Source organism: Platichthys flesus, chromosome 9 (genome assembly GCF_949316205.1).
Source record: "Platichthys flesus chromosome 9, fPlaFle2.1, whole genome shotgun sequence".
Classification (NCBI taxonomy): Eukaryota; Metazoa; Chordata; class Actinopteri; order Pleuronectiformes; family Pleuronectidae; genus Platichthys; species Platichthys flesus.
This window is the reverse complement of record NC_084953.1, coordinates 18479230-18494722: the sequence shown is the minus strand read 5'-3', so window position 1 is coordinate 18494722 and position 15493 is coordinate 18479230.

Sequence of the window (15493 nt, the reverse complement as noted above, 5' to 3'; positions counted from 1 at the left end):
AGAATATCTTGAGTTTGTTAGGATCTGGCAGTATGCCTCTCTCCTGGCTGGGTTTTTATCCCCATACCTGAATCTCTTTAGTTTCTTTACTGTCTTCCTCTGACCTTCCTTTTCAGTCTGGTTCACTACCACACCCGATTCCAGCTGCATAAAAACTCTATACTTTACTTCAATCTTCATCAGAGCAACCTTGAAGTCTGGTTTTGTATTTTTTGAGGACCCGACTGGAACCTCTGCTTTTTGGTCTCCCGCAGTTTTTTGTTCAGCCTGTCCAATCCACAAGTCTGTCTGAGTCTGTCTGCGCTCTGCATCTTGGGTCCTCAAATATAGCAATTAAACCAGAGTTCAGTGCATGTCTGAAAGCAGCTAAGGAGACAAACACCCTCTCACACGTTCATTCACACCTATGGTCAGATTACAAGCTCCGGTTGGACCCAACCCAATCTGCATGTGTTTGTACTGTGGGAAAAAGGCCAGAGTACCTGGAGAAAACCATCTATGACAGTTTATGTGCAGTGACAAATAGAATGACAGGCTGTTAACAACTCACATAAATAGCATTCGTGTTATAAAATCACACCAGTCACATGTTAAAGAATGTACTGACATGTGAGTGATGACGTTAAAGAACCAGTACTGTTTGTGTGACTCACAAAAATGTCTCCAGCAGATGTTTGACACTCTGACCTCAACCTGCCGACCAGCTGTCTGACGTCTCATTCCAGGATGGAACCTATGATCTTGTTGAGGAACATTAGGAGATTCCCAAATCTGTTTTAGTCAAAGAGGGGGAGGGCGGGGAAATCAAATCACACTGAAACACTAAACTATGTCACAGTGAATACAGTATTCAATTGGAACGTTTTCCAGATATGATTCTCTAACTGAGACCCAGTTCTCTCCATTACGCTCAGCAGGTTGTCAGAGGGAGAGCACGTATCTGTGCTGAGCGGCATGAGGAGGTGAAACAGCCTCTGTGCCTCAGATTAAACCTCAGAATAGCAACTCAGTGTTCCTGTAATAGAGTTCGTCCTCCTCTGAGACTAACAGCTCATTACCACCGGACTGGCCCCGAGGACACTCCCCCCCCCGCCCCCCTCGCCATCACCAGCAAATCACCCCTCTCAACGCGACCTCGTCCCTGAGATGGAGCCCTGAAGTCGTGTGGATATCTTCCCCCCCCCCCATCGTTACACTGCTAATCTTAGGATGGTTAAGTGACTCCCGTTAACTCCTACTTTTCTCCTACACCTGAGTTAGGGGCTGTGTGCGAAGGGAAATGTCAGAGTAAGTTGCTCCAGGGATGTTTCAGAACTTTTCCTGCCAGCCCCCTGGTAAGATGTCCGGGAATATGTCAGAGTGAGTCCATGAGAGTATACAGCAGGAAAATGTCTGGTAATTTCATAGCAAGAAAGTCGGCGTGTTGATGACAAAACTAAAAGAATACAAATATCTCAGGATGAAGAAGAGGAGGCATAAACATACAAGACGTGGATGCAGATGTCAAGTAAAGACAACGAGATTCACGAGCACTGATGCCTGTGTCCATGTGCTTTAAACAAAAACACATATTATATATATATATATATATGTCCTAGACAGGTGCACCTGAATGTGATGTATTTATTTTTCCTGTTGTGAACCTGGCTGACCTGTACAATCTTCTGCTGAGTTTTTCATATGTGAAAGGCAAACAAAAAAATGGTTAATAAGAAACACACACTCACACACACACACACACACACACACAGACACACACACACACACACACTTCTGATGATGCCTCCGTTCTCATCTGTCCCCTCGCAGGGTGGCTCTTTCTGACACCTTTCCCTATTTGGACATTTTTGATGAGAATCTCCCACCTCAATCTCTTCTGTTTCCCTACTTAACCCTCCCAGGGGCTTCCTAGATCTACTGTGACTGACCCCCCCCCCCCACACACACACACACAAGACACACTGGATCGCGCTCGCTGTGTTGAACACACTGGCACATGAGCGTGCACCCTCACACGTTCTCTTTGCTATGCCTTAATGAGGTCTCATCATATCTTATTCTCTCTAGTCCCTAACCCTCCTCTTCTTCCTCCCCTCTCTGCTTTCTCTTTTCCACCTAATCAAGTCTCTTGTTTTTTTTTCTACCGCTAGACTGAGGTATCAAATTAGGGAATTAGCCAAGACAAGTAATTAAACTCTTTTTGGGATTTAGATCCACATTATAAACTAATTTCTGGGTCCTGTTTTGACAGTTACAGAGACTCTTGAAAGACGTACACAAACACAGAAGTCATCACTGAATAGGTCTCCACATGAATACAAAGTGTATTATTCTCTCTACTCTGTGCCAGTGTGTGCGTAATGGTGTGCGAAAGAAAGGAGGAAGAGGGGGTAGTGTGTCTGAGTTATGGGTGCGTACGTATGTGTGTGTGAAGCCCACAGTGGGGGAGAGGTCCTGGATGTGGATCCAGCTCCAATTCAGGGTCTCTTCATGAAGGAGAGGGCCTGGGTGTGGAGGAGAAATGAGGGACTTCAGGAAAAGGTACTTAGAACAAAGATTATCTGAGTTGGAGCATCCAGTGCAATCAGATGCATCCCATCCTTTCATGTGTTCCGTCAGAGTTAATCTGTGAGCAGGAGTTAGTATGTAAGGGGGGTGGTCACTGTCAACTAAGGGGTATAGGCTGTAACTGGTCTAATTGATCAGGCTTTTCACAATTTGTGTCATCTCAAATTCTTTCTCACCAAAAAACGGGCAGCCCCAAAACTGATAAATCTGATATGTTAATTTACTAGATTTAAGAACCCGATGCAGAACTAAGACATGGAGTAAAAAGTGATCTTAATTTTATCATCTCAAAAACAGGCAAACAAAAAAAAAGAGAACTCATAAACAGTAATGTTAAAGTTTTAGGGCCACAAAATTGACAAACGTGAGAAGGTTGGTCACCACTGACCTGAGTAATTAGTGGAACCAGCAGCCACTTAGCTTAGGTTAGCATAAAGACTGGAAACCACTGACTGTATATAAAGATGGTTGACACGTCTCCCCTTCCTCCCACTATCTAGAAATGATCAGAGAATGGACAGATGTTGTGTATTTGTTAGAGTAAAACATGTTGGTATGTGCTTAAAACATAATGACAGGCTTACATTTATGCTGCCTATCTTCTGGGCTCAGAGAGTCCTCCAGATGTCCATCTATTTTTGCTCTTTACCTTTTGGGGATGACCTTTGACCTAGGGAATTATCTCTGACCAGCTAAAGGATGGGTGCAGAAGGAGTGTTCTTGACCAATGTGTTTTCATCTTCAGGTACAAAAACATATCCTTATTTAGTCAGAAATCCCAAGTGGGATGTGTTTTACCTGAAGTCATGGGCGGAACCAATCTCCCTATATAAATGTGCTTTCGACCCCTGCAAGTCAGATTTCACTTTTGGCCTGTGTATCTCCAGGTATCTAGATGCCCGTTCCGACCTGTAATTCCTCGGAGTCCTTCCTTCATCATCAACAACTTCAACAACAACATCGACCTCTCGGCTGCATAGAATATGCCATACAGAGGTCCGGCCGATACACACCCTCAACCAATGGCGAGTCAGTCTTAGCTGTCAATCATTTTGTATAGTATCAATTAAAGCCAAACTTGTAACCTTTAACAAACATCAGTTTGATGATAATTACCTAAAATGACAGAAAGCTTCATTGAGAAAAATGGAATTCGTCGTGGACTTGGGCTTTACTTTTAGGGAGAGTTCATGTCGTCCATCTTTACAGTCTATGCAGGAAACAATTAGTCTGGTTGCAGTAACTTTGGTCTCTGTGGGTTGCCTGGTAACTGCAATGATAGCAAAATATAGCCCAGGATTTAAAGACCTTTACAAATGTTGTCTTCTTCTCATTTGGAAATTCATCTTTTCTACATATTAAAGTAATAATAACATTTCATCTGTGATCTTTGGAGCTGTTTACCTTCACAAAAGGGTTCAGACGTGTAGCATAGGGTCTGAACATGGAGGACTTGGGAGGATGGGGAGGACTTGGGTCCTTGAAAAGTCAAACCCTGCAGCAGGGGCCCCCTGTTCGGCCTCAGGGAAAATGTAAAGCATTTATGCTTACCTTGCATCTTTTGGTCAAAACACAAATATAGGATAGATTTCTCACATTCCCTTCTTTCAGAACCTGCTGGCTCAGCACTTTTTGGGGGTGATTATAGTAGCTGTGTGTGAGTGATTGATAGCCTTTTGATCACATTCCAGGTAGAGGTGTAGTCTGACTCTTCACAGGAGAAACTGAATAAAGCCACGTAGAAACCCCGCTCAGACGACACAGCCACAGAAGCTCTGCACACTTTTCTGAATCTGACAACACGATGAGAGAACACACTTCTGTCAGAGCTGTTGAATCATCTGTGTGACACTTCTTCTGTAAACTGTCCTCTTCTTGCAGCAGTGTTTCACTCTCAGGAGAGTACCCATATAAACTCAATAGCTTACAAGAAACTGCATCTACTGCCTGCTTTCACCCGCTGTCTGGGTTGGACTGATGAATTTGCTGATCTTTATTGCTTCCCAAGCGACCGCAAAGTGCACATCACTGCTATCTCACTGCTTTCTACCTTTTACCTGTCTATCTTTAACAATCTCCCCAAAGAGATAAACACACATCTCCATCCCAGCAGGAGTTTCTATGCTGTGAAAATGTTATGAGGCCAATTTAATAAAAGTAGCAACCACAAGTCACAGGAATCGGTAGCGTAAGCAGGTTTTTATTTGTCAAAGTTTCTCTCATGAGCCTCTAGATGAAAGAGGGCAAAACGAAAGCACTGTTGTAAAAAGACAGGGTCAGATATCATGCTGCAGGCTGAAGCTAAAAACAGTCATTTTGGATCAATACATGACAGAGCTGAATAAAAGGTGGGAAGAAAGGAAGAGAAGAGAAGGAGATACAATTCTGTGTTTCCTCTCCTCCACAAGGGCCTCTCTCTCTTTTCATACAGATGCTCTACTGTCGATCTGTGTGTGTGTGTGTGTGTGTGTGTGTGTGTGTGTGTGTGTGCTGTGTGCGTGAGTGCGTGTGTGCGTGAGTGCGTGTGTGTGTGTGTTAGTAGACTGTCCAATCCCTTTCCAATCACTTGTGTCTGGATTATCTCTGCATTGAGCTCTTTTTATCGTTACACTTATCGTTTTGTTCCGACATTTTGCATTATCTGATAGTTCTTTGTTGTCGTGTACACCATGAAGAATTGAAAAGTAGAGAATTATGATGCCTTCAAAGCCATGTAGAAGCCCATCAAGGTATGTGTGAATATTTCTATCCTGCTGGAGTTAGACTGTAAACATTTAAGGATATACTTTAAACTGTAGAATGAAATTCTCTGATTCCATTACAGGACTTGTTTCAAACGCCTGCTTATGAGCGCAGCAGTGCTGCTGCCACATCCGCTCCTGCAAGTCACAAGTGAGTAACACCCACACTGGTTTCCAGTCTGCAGCCAAATGAGGTCACGTAAATAAACTGTGTCCTTTATTTGTACATAAAAACAGAGATTTAGAAACAAAGACATTTGGCTTATTGTATGTTGTGTAGAATGCAGCTATGACTGAGCTGCTGGGACCTCAGGAGAACAAACAGCTCATCAGTGTCTGGTGAACACATAATGAACCTGATAGAGGAGCAGAGCATGGAGTCGCTGAGTGTGCAATAGTTTGCTTACTTATTTACTTACACACACACACACACACACACACACACACACACACACACACACACACACACACACACACACACACACACACACACACACACACAGTCCAGCACTACGCATGACCTTAACCCTGCTCATGTCACACCAGTGTGTATGATTGAGGAAGAGGAGTGGTAAAGATGAAACTTTTGTTTTCTTTCTGTGTGAAGGCTATGGCAGATTGAGCTTGAGAAGTGAGATGGCCCTGAGATCATCTCACTTCTCAATGTGGTGAGTACACAGTCCTGAGAAGACTTCACAAGAGTTTGGCCTAAATCGTTACATGACTCCTGAGCTCTTCTGTAAATACGTGCAATCTTGTCCTCACATCCTCATGGGATGTGTGTGTGTGTTTGTGTGTGTGAGTGTGTACGTGTGCGTGTGTGCGCCGTGAGTGCACCTGCCTCTGCCTTGTTTGCAGTGAAGAACCTTTTGTGACTCTTCACAAAGAAGATTTTAATGTTTAACGACTCATTTCACTCTGAAAACCTATTTGTACTCGACCCAGTGATTATGCTGACACTTTTCAGTCGACAGAATAACTATGTGTGCGCTCCTTAAAAACAATGAAAGCATTACCACTGCAGCTGGTGCGGAATCACAGGAAAAATGTAAAAGACCTCACAGGAATCACTGTGAGGTCTTTTACATTTGAGATGAGATATTTTTTATAACGCCAAATGTTAAGAGACAGACTATTGTTGAGTGTGGGCAATAGTGATACGAGATTTAGCAAAGAGTAACACAGTGTCATCACAGGTGATCCTTTACACATATACACACCATAGATACACACAAGCACACACAACCTCATGCTGGTGCTAGAGGAGCGGTCCGATGATGACCAGTCAACGCAATTTGCATTTATCCTCTGGGGACCATGAATATTTGTGCAAAGTTTCATGGCAGTTCATCTGGTGCTGCTGTCCTTCATAGCATCATCACATCTATAACTATCACTATTACTATTTCAATTTTAACAAAGTCTGACAGAGCTTAAGGTCTCTTGTAAGGTCTCAACCTCACTCTGTCAAATGCCTTGAGATAATGTGCGTTGTGATTTTGTGCTACTCAAACATAATTGAATTGAATTCAAATCAAATAGGTTTTGAGACTGAGGGCTAGATCAGTTAAACCACTAATGTGCAAACTCTAATATAAACTATGATTCAAAATTCTGCTTTGCTCAACAATGCAGTCTCTTTGAAGCCGATTTTCCTTAACTTTCATATCAAGACCATCTGCACTTTGAATCCCCACTCTGGTAACTATTTTGCAAGGCCTGCCAGCTAAATGTAGGAGTAGGGCAGAGCGGTTTCTTTGTGTTGTGTCAATTCAAGTGCTCGCAGAAGAGCTCTCCAGCTGCGCTCAGCACCGGGACTCTATTTATAAAGAGATGCATTGAGGCGTGGGAGGAGAGCATTATATTGTGTCAATATTTTAGATGGCATGAACCACGCAAAGTAAGTGAGTAGAACAGGCACGCGCAGACACACACACACAAACACACACACACACAGACACACACAGTGGCCTGGCCTATAATCGTCTCTATTTAAAATGCTAATTTCCTCTCTCCCGCAGGTGCCTGACTGTGTTTGAAACAGAATTGCTCGTCATAGCAGGTCATTCGGAGCCTAATGAATTCAGCTGTTCTCCCATTACACTTATGGACGTTGAAGGGTGGATGACAGGTGTACTGAGTACACCGCCTGCAGCCTTCTCTCGCTCTCCAAGATGAAGTTCCACGTCAGCCTGTGAATATTTTAGTGTTTGGCTTCGATGAGGCTTTGACCTTTGACCAGCTACGTTGCGAGGGATATTTTACATGGTGGTGCACGCTTGCTCGCTGACACTGAACCACCAATCAGATTAAATCACCTGTCCCGGGTCACAACACCCGCCCATTTCTGACTATAAGGTAAAATACTAATCAGGAGCAGCACTACACTTTAAGGGGATTTAGTTTGTATTTCTTGCTGTTACTGTGCATGAAATATTGGATTAATAAAACTTTATAATTATGTAATGTAGAGGCATTGTGGCCCTCAGGGTGGGGATCATTTACATGAGAATGCATCCACATGCACAGAGATATGTATTCAAAGAACCTATCGGCTGTAATAAGTGATTTATGAGCCTGCAGCACAATGCATTAATGCTATGGTCAGGATGCATGATGTAGTGGGTGGGTAGTAGACACACACACACGATACCACATAATGCTTGAAATCTGTAAGTAATTCTCAATTCTGATTCCCAAGCTCTTCTTCGGTTCATGTCCATCTGTGGAGTCATTTAAAACTCAATAACAAACTGTCTGGTGTTGATGTTTAGCACCGTAACCCAGGGGGTGCTGAAACTGAAGCCTCTGGACTGTATATGACAAGACAATTTGGCCCAGACAGCAAAACATCTCATAAATAAAAAAGGTATATCTCAGAAATACAGAGATATTATGGCAGCAATAGCCTTTTCATGCAATAGAATAAAATAACATAAAATAGTTAATAGTGACATGTCAGTCAAGGTGGTCACCATGTTGACAACCAGGAAAAGTAGATGCCGAATGTCACAATTTCCAAGAAAAATGTCAAACCAACATTCCCAGTTTGCTGGGATATGCTCAGTGGAGAATGTTTTCCCAGCTTCCACAAGACCACATTCTGACAGAGACAATATTATGCAAGTAAGTTTTGTTGTGAGCAAGCTGATAGGCTAAGAATCTGAAACCTCACCCAGAAGGATAATTTATTGAAGAAGTTTGGTGCCACTGTGGAGCTGCTAGAGCCAGAGAGTTTGTTACAACGAAATATGGCAGAGTGGATTATACACTATAGTCTATATCTTTTACACCAAAATAAGCAGGTATTCGCAGGTGTTTTAAATACGGGTAAACCCATAAACAAAAGATGATTTATTCCTTTCCCATTGGCAGCGCAGGATTAAGTCTCTGTTTTTTCCCCAGTTCGTCATGTTCATTGTCACAAACCAAAACATTACAAACTGAGAAGATCTCTCACCTTGCTGTCTTTCCATATTAGTGTGTTCTAATGGGAGTTAATGTTGATTTGATCTCTTTCCATTGCAGAAGAAACACAGATCTTAGTGGGGGTTTTGACCAGTGAAGAGAAGCTTTCATGATATGATACAAGGTATTAAAAAACACTGAGGGACACAGCAGGACGTATACAGATTTGTATTTGGTCTGCAGTGAAACAAAAGGCAGAACAAACACTGACCAATTTGATAAGGAAGGGATATGTGTCTTTGCAAGCCATGCATGGGACAAACAATTTGTTTAAAGAAGTTTTTTGTGTGGAACCAGCAGTATCATCATCATCATCACTACCATCTGACATCAGAAGCATCACTGAAGAGAAGCAGGTCGAGCCATTGTCAGAGACATTTATTTATAAAATAACTTTCTCAGAGATATATTATAAATATATTCAATAATTTTGTAGGACCTATATAGGATGTCAATGAAATGCCCCCTTTGGTATATGGTTCCCCACCCCTTTAACCAAGTAAAGAAAATGTATTTACCTCATGTTAAACAACAAAAATATGATCCCTTTCCCCCAAAACCGAGGAGACACAGACCCCACAGAGAGCAATCACAGGTAATGATAACTCAAATATGACGTGAGCACAATTTCCTCCATATAGCCCAGAAACACAATGCAACAAAAGAAGAGGAGACGTGAAGGGACAGAGACGCAGCAAGGGAGGGAGGTGAGAAGCTGCAGAAAAGATCAATAAGTGACCAAACACTTGTCTGCTGTTCCCTCTGAAGAACTGCGATGCAGAAGAAAAACAACAAGAACAAAAGGGAGAGGCGATGTTAACGAAAACGTTCTCTCTGTTTCCTGCAGTCAGAGCTACAGTAAGGGCCTAATCTCATATAAAAGGCGGATTTAGAGTTCATGGAGAGCTGTGATGTAATATTTTAATGCATGGCTATAAATTAGCTCATGAGAGCCTCCATGTGATCCCCAGCAGCACGGCGGGCACACTGAGGATGGTGGGCTGGAGTTAATTGCAGTGATTCAGCTGGAAGCAGAGCAGGGGGAGAAAGTGTCTCACGCTTTAAGTGCACCGAGTATTTAACTAAATGAAAAATAAAGAATCAATCAAACTATTCAGTGAATGAGGATGTCAAGCTTCGGCTCACTGTTATTAATTTATGTACTGGAGGGTATCTGTGGTGTTGGTGCAGTTTTACTCCACATATCTACTCAGTTTTATTACCTCATCCAAGGAGGTTATGATTTCTCCCCTTTCGGTTTGTTTGCTGTTTTGTTTGTATACAGGATATCCACAAAACGTGGTGGATGGATGTGGTACTGATAAGGGAGGAACCAATCAAATTTTAATGCTGATCTGGATTAGGTGGTGGATCCAGGATTCCTTAGAAGATAGAGAGTTTTTCAACATTTCCACCATTTTCCATTGGAATAATTCATAGATCTTGATAACAAATGAGGCACTTTTAGAGAAATGGTAAATGGTGTGTATTTATACAGCGCTTTGTTATAGTCTTGTTGACCACTTAAAGCACTTTATATCTATTAGTGTGTGCAATTTGGTGCATCTTTATAGAACATGGTGCTCTGGAAGCTATTTGGTTAAGGGAAGAGGAGATGGCACACAAAGGAGGCCGGGAGATTGTTATCCATCATTTTTGGATAACAATCCAAGCCTTAGGGGGTTCAGCTTATGTTGTGAGGGAATGAGATGAAGTCAGCCCATAACCTTGGCTGAGCAACAGTTGCCACGAGTGACCGATGCAGAATGGCATCAGTCAGAATCAGTTGCCATGAAAGGTATGTTAGACGGTTGTAGTCTTGTCTGTTAATCAATCATGGGTGGGTTTTGGGCGTGACATTCAATAATATCAGGCTGTCATCTGCCAATACCTTTGAGAAGTTACTGTGTTCTCCTCTGACCCGGTTATGGGCGCATCCTTCAACAAAGTTATGTGGTAATGTGCAGAGTTGTTTCTGTGTAAACTCTCTTGATAAACAATCTAATTTACCAATAAATAAGCAGACAGCAGTGAAAACCTCATTGATGAATAGGTTGTAAACAGCTGAAACTGCGTGTGACTTTTTGTCTCTACTCGGGACCTGTGGGGCTGCAGTTCTCCATCCTGTTTCCAAGAGTTAGACGGATCCCATTCTCAGTGGAATGAAGCTAATCTAAAACAGTGGATTATGTAAAAGAGGCCCTCGGTTTGTGCTAATCCCTCTCTCCTGTCTGACTGCCTCACTATACTCTGAAGCGCCTGGTTTATAGTGGAGACAATGGATGTCAGATAATTGTTGTTACCCGGTTGTTCCTCTGAGAGACACAGAATTAAAGCTGTGGTAACAATCCAGTCCAGATACAAACTGTCACATCCCTCTGCTTCACCAACGAGTACAATTATATTCACATCCCAGTGGCTGGGGGGGTTGCTGGCAGATTTTTTCCAATACACAATCACTTGCTCGGTCATTGCCCTGTTCCACATCGTGTAATTACTAATTATGAAAACAAGAGTCTTGTGTTTGCGTGCAGACTCAGTGATGGTTCATTGGCGAACCCATGTATGTCAGTTGTATTTGTTGACATAGTGAGTGACTTTGTGCCTGGATTCTATACATGATGCATCTGATTTTGTACCTTTTGTTGATTTTGATTTACTCCACCAATGAGGTTGTGTTTTCCCCCTGGCCATTTCTTTGTTGTTAAGATTCTTTGCTCATTTGCAAGATGAGGCAAAAACTACTCTTCATATTTCCATGAGGGATGCTGTGCTGTTTCAGGGAACAACCTCTTTATATACAGTCTATGGGAACAACCTATTAAATTATGGTGGGGATCCGGGTCATGGGGAAGATCCAGGATTGTTTTTCACTTTCTTGAACATTGAGAGACAGGGCGTTTAGGGGCATTCGTCACTTTTTACTGATTTCCATGGAAATCATTTATGGATCTTGGTGAAAAAAATTAGGGCACATTAAGAGAACATATATATATGAGTCTGTGAAATGTGGTGCAGCTTGATTGGATTTAAAGGGACTGTTTTTGCCTTGACAGAGGTAGGAGCTCTACTGAGTACCATTCTAGTTTTCTAGTAATTTCACATTTATATTAATTGTCTCTGCGGGTGCATAAAAAGGGATTTCTACTCTAATTGTCTGATGATGAGATATTTGGACAGTCCTCCTCTTACCCACCCCTCCCTTGGCTGACCACTCCCTCTTCACGCCTCACTGTTCCCCACAACGGAGCTGACAGCCAACCGGCTGCAGGGGGAATTCTCGAGGCATAAGACTTGTTAATTATGCTAATCCAAGAAGCTGATAAGGAGACGTCTTAAAAGTGTATCACCTCTGGAAACACGTGCACGCACTGAGGCAGAGTGGTTTAAAGAGAGAAGGAGGGAATCCGTGACAAATTATGAGAACATTTTGTTAACATAAGCAGAGAGAGGAAGTACAGGAAGCACAATTAAACTCGTGTCTGGTTGTCATAAATTTACATGTGTGTGTGATATTTGAGAACTCAAAGTCTAAATTTTAAAATGTTTCTCCATTTTTACGTAATCAGTGCATTATAATATATTTATTTATTTATATGTATATATTATATTATTGTTTCTTTGTGGATCTACTCCCCCCACTCAGAGCTCAGTTCCTCATTCGGTTGCTGCTACGCTGCTGGCCTTTCCCCTGGCTTGTTGCTCACGGATGTCTGTGGGCGGATAACACCGCTCCACTGATCCACAACTCATGGAACACTACTCATATTCTTCATTTCATCTTTTCCAACCCTTTCTTTATCTTCTTTTATCTCTTGTCTCTGTGTGAAACTATTTCAACGCCAGATAATTCTGGATGTGCACAAACATGACATCAATGTCAAGTGGTTTTTCTGCACACAAATTCTCAGAACAGATTGATTCTCAGCTCTGTAGTGTCACCAAATTAGCTTCTCTTGGATTTACAAGTCCCTGCTGTGGAATTGGTGCCTAGTTCCTGCCTGATGGAGGGTTAATCTACAAAAACATGGAATAAACATTATAGACTTAATCTATCTATAAGATTTTTTGTATTCCTCCTCTGCCTCTTCATATTAATGCCTCATCAATACATGCAGATCTAGGATTGTGGCTACAGCCAGATTGTGGATTGTGATGACATCTGATTGTAAATTATGATTACAAGTAGGTTGCTTGCCTTAGATATACAATATAACCTACTCCCATATACCCATACTGACTATACCTCTATCATTACAATTGCCCCTTAATCTCTGTCCGACTTTTCCTTTTGTATAAATACTTTAAACATTGATAAACTTTTCCATTTATGCTAGACACTGTCTTTTATTATGAATGTTGTAAATATTATTATTTTATTGATGTGCTCTGTTGCACACAGCATCTACTGCACCTCTGTCTGGGAGACAGATCCCTCACATGTGATTCCCCCTGACATATCTTAGTGTTTTTTTCCTGTTCAAAGTTTTTACCCACTCTGGTTGAGGATTAAGGACAGAGGATGTTGCACCTTGGTTAAGCCCTATCAGATAAATTGTGATTTGTGAATATGGGAAATACAAATTTAATATGATTTGATATGTTCTAGATTCATGTCTCACTGGCTTTTCATTTGTATTGTGTAGAGAAAACTGTTATATTATCCAGTGGTATAAGAGTTGCTAACCCTTTGTCTCCCAAAACAGGCGAAGTGCGAACCAGCCTCCGCAGCAACCGTGAGAGCTCAGCAGAGTAGCTCCGTCTGCCAGAGCTGAAACTGCACTGTGGAGAAAACTGCAGGACAGTACATAGAGTGGAACGGGCCGGCTCTCAGCCTCACCTGACTCTTTATGTCTAACTGCTTCATCTCTGACATGCAGTGTAATATCATTGTACTCCCTGCTGCGGATGATGAACACCACTCACCTCTGAGGAGAAATCTTACAGCCTCCTCGCCCACCGAGTCCGAGATGTGCAGACCCTGTGAATGACAATGTTTGTTTCTCACTCTGTCAGATGTCTCAAAGGAAAATTATAAACCTCTGGCTTTATAAATGGATGCAGAAAAACCACAATTGTGTAGGTTTGTGCTGAACATACTTTTTGGTAAATTGCTTCTGGAAAATATAGTTCGCAAAATGCATACATCCAGGATGATAACCTTTAAGTCATGTGTAGTTATCTGCTAAACATGCGTCATAACTGTAATGCAATATGAATCAAAACTGAAGGGAAATTGAAAATGAAGAGTAAGAGTCATGATGTGATTATGGATATTTAAGGATCCTTGGGACTGAGAGTTGATCTGCAGAGGCCAGATGTTAACTGCACATCCGAAGAGAGAGAGCGAGAGAGCGGGAGAGAGAGGGAGAGAATGAGATGAGTAAAAGAGCAACATAAGGGGATGGGCGCCAAATCAAGAGACTGTGGGAGAATAATTCACACAATGCTCTGCCTCTGAATGCAGGCCTGCGGCATACTGCCCCAAAATGCTGATTCAGTACACAGATAGACAGTATAGCATGGGGGGGGGGGGCATTGGAAGAGAGATGGAGTGTTGCGAGGGATAGAAAATGTGAACTAAACCAAATGCAGAACCGCAGAATGGCTTCTTCGAATTGTGCACGTGTAATGACTTAGAATTTAGCTACAAATTGAATACAGTTGAAGATCTATGGGCTGTGTAACAGTGTGCAGATGGTATAGTCTGAAATGTGATGCAGGTTATCTGCAGAGTCCCTACTTAACTTTTTCCAAGTACTGAGTACAGAAACAGCAGCACAAAGGCACAACCTGCATTATCAAGACGAGAGCGACATCTAGAGGAGTAACGTTCGACATGACCAGCTGTGAATATCTACTGCTGAGCTACTGTTAACCCCTCACTGTCCCGGAGAGCTGCTCAGTGCAGGTCCACTGCTGGTTTGATGCAGGTTTTAGGCGTTCTTGAAAAACCTGGTGACAGTGTAGGTGCTGACCCTGTCACAGAAGGGGCAGTCACTGTAGAAAGTCATTAGTCTGTCACCAGGCTGCAAGGGGGCAGAGGCAGCTCACATCTATAATGCATCAAAACGTTTGTCTGGTGAACTGAATACAAAACAACTGAGACTATAAAAGTTTAGATGAATAGACTGATAGGCAACACAAATCATTTGTATTCACAAAATAACTAGTACACGTGCAAATACAACTCTATATAACTAGTAATTATACTACTACTATTGTGAAGTACCTGCTATGATAGTTAACAGAAGGGATGCTATGAATCATACACTATAAGGACGACATGACAGCTCCCCCAAGTGAAGCCAATGCATTTTGATCGCCCCCTAGTGGCTGACATAGGACATGGGCAAAAGCAAATGGGAAATAGGTTTTTCTCAAAGATGGTTCCTGTCATTTTAGGTAGCATCACACCGATGTTTGTTCAAGTGTTCAACCATTTTTCCGGCAGCTTGGGTGAAACTTAATGATTGACAGATGAGAGTTGCTGGTGATTGTTCGAGCATGTGTTTCACAACTGAGCAGACTCTTACTCCAAATATGCACGATGGCAGCAGTTGTAGCCTGAATATTTCTGTTTCATTTCTGGATTGTGGAAGGAAGTGGAGATGTGTCATCCATCTTTATATACAATCTATGGTAAGATCGTAAGAATCTTTATAAAAATTGCTGAAATTATCCTTTAAAAGTTATTTACCTAAAGCGGCAATCAT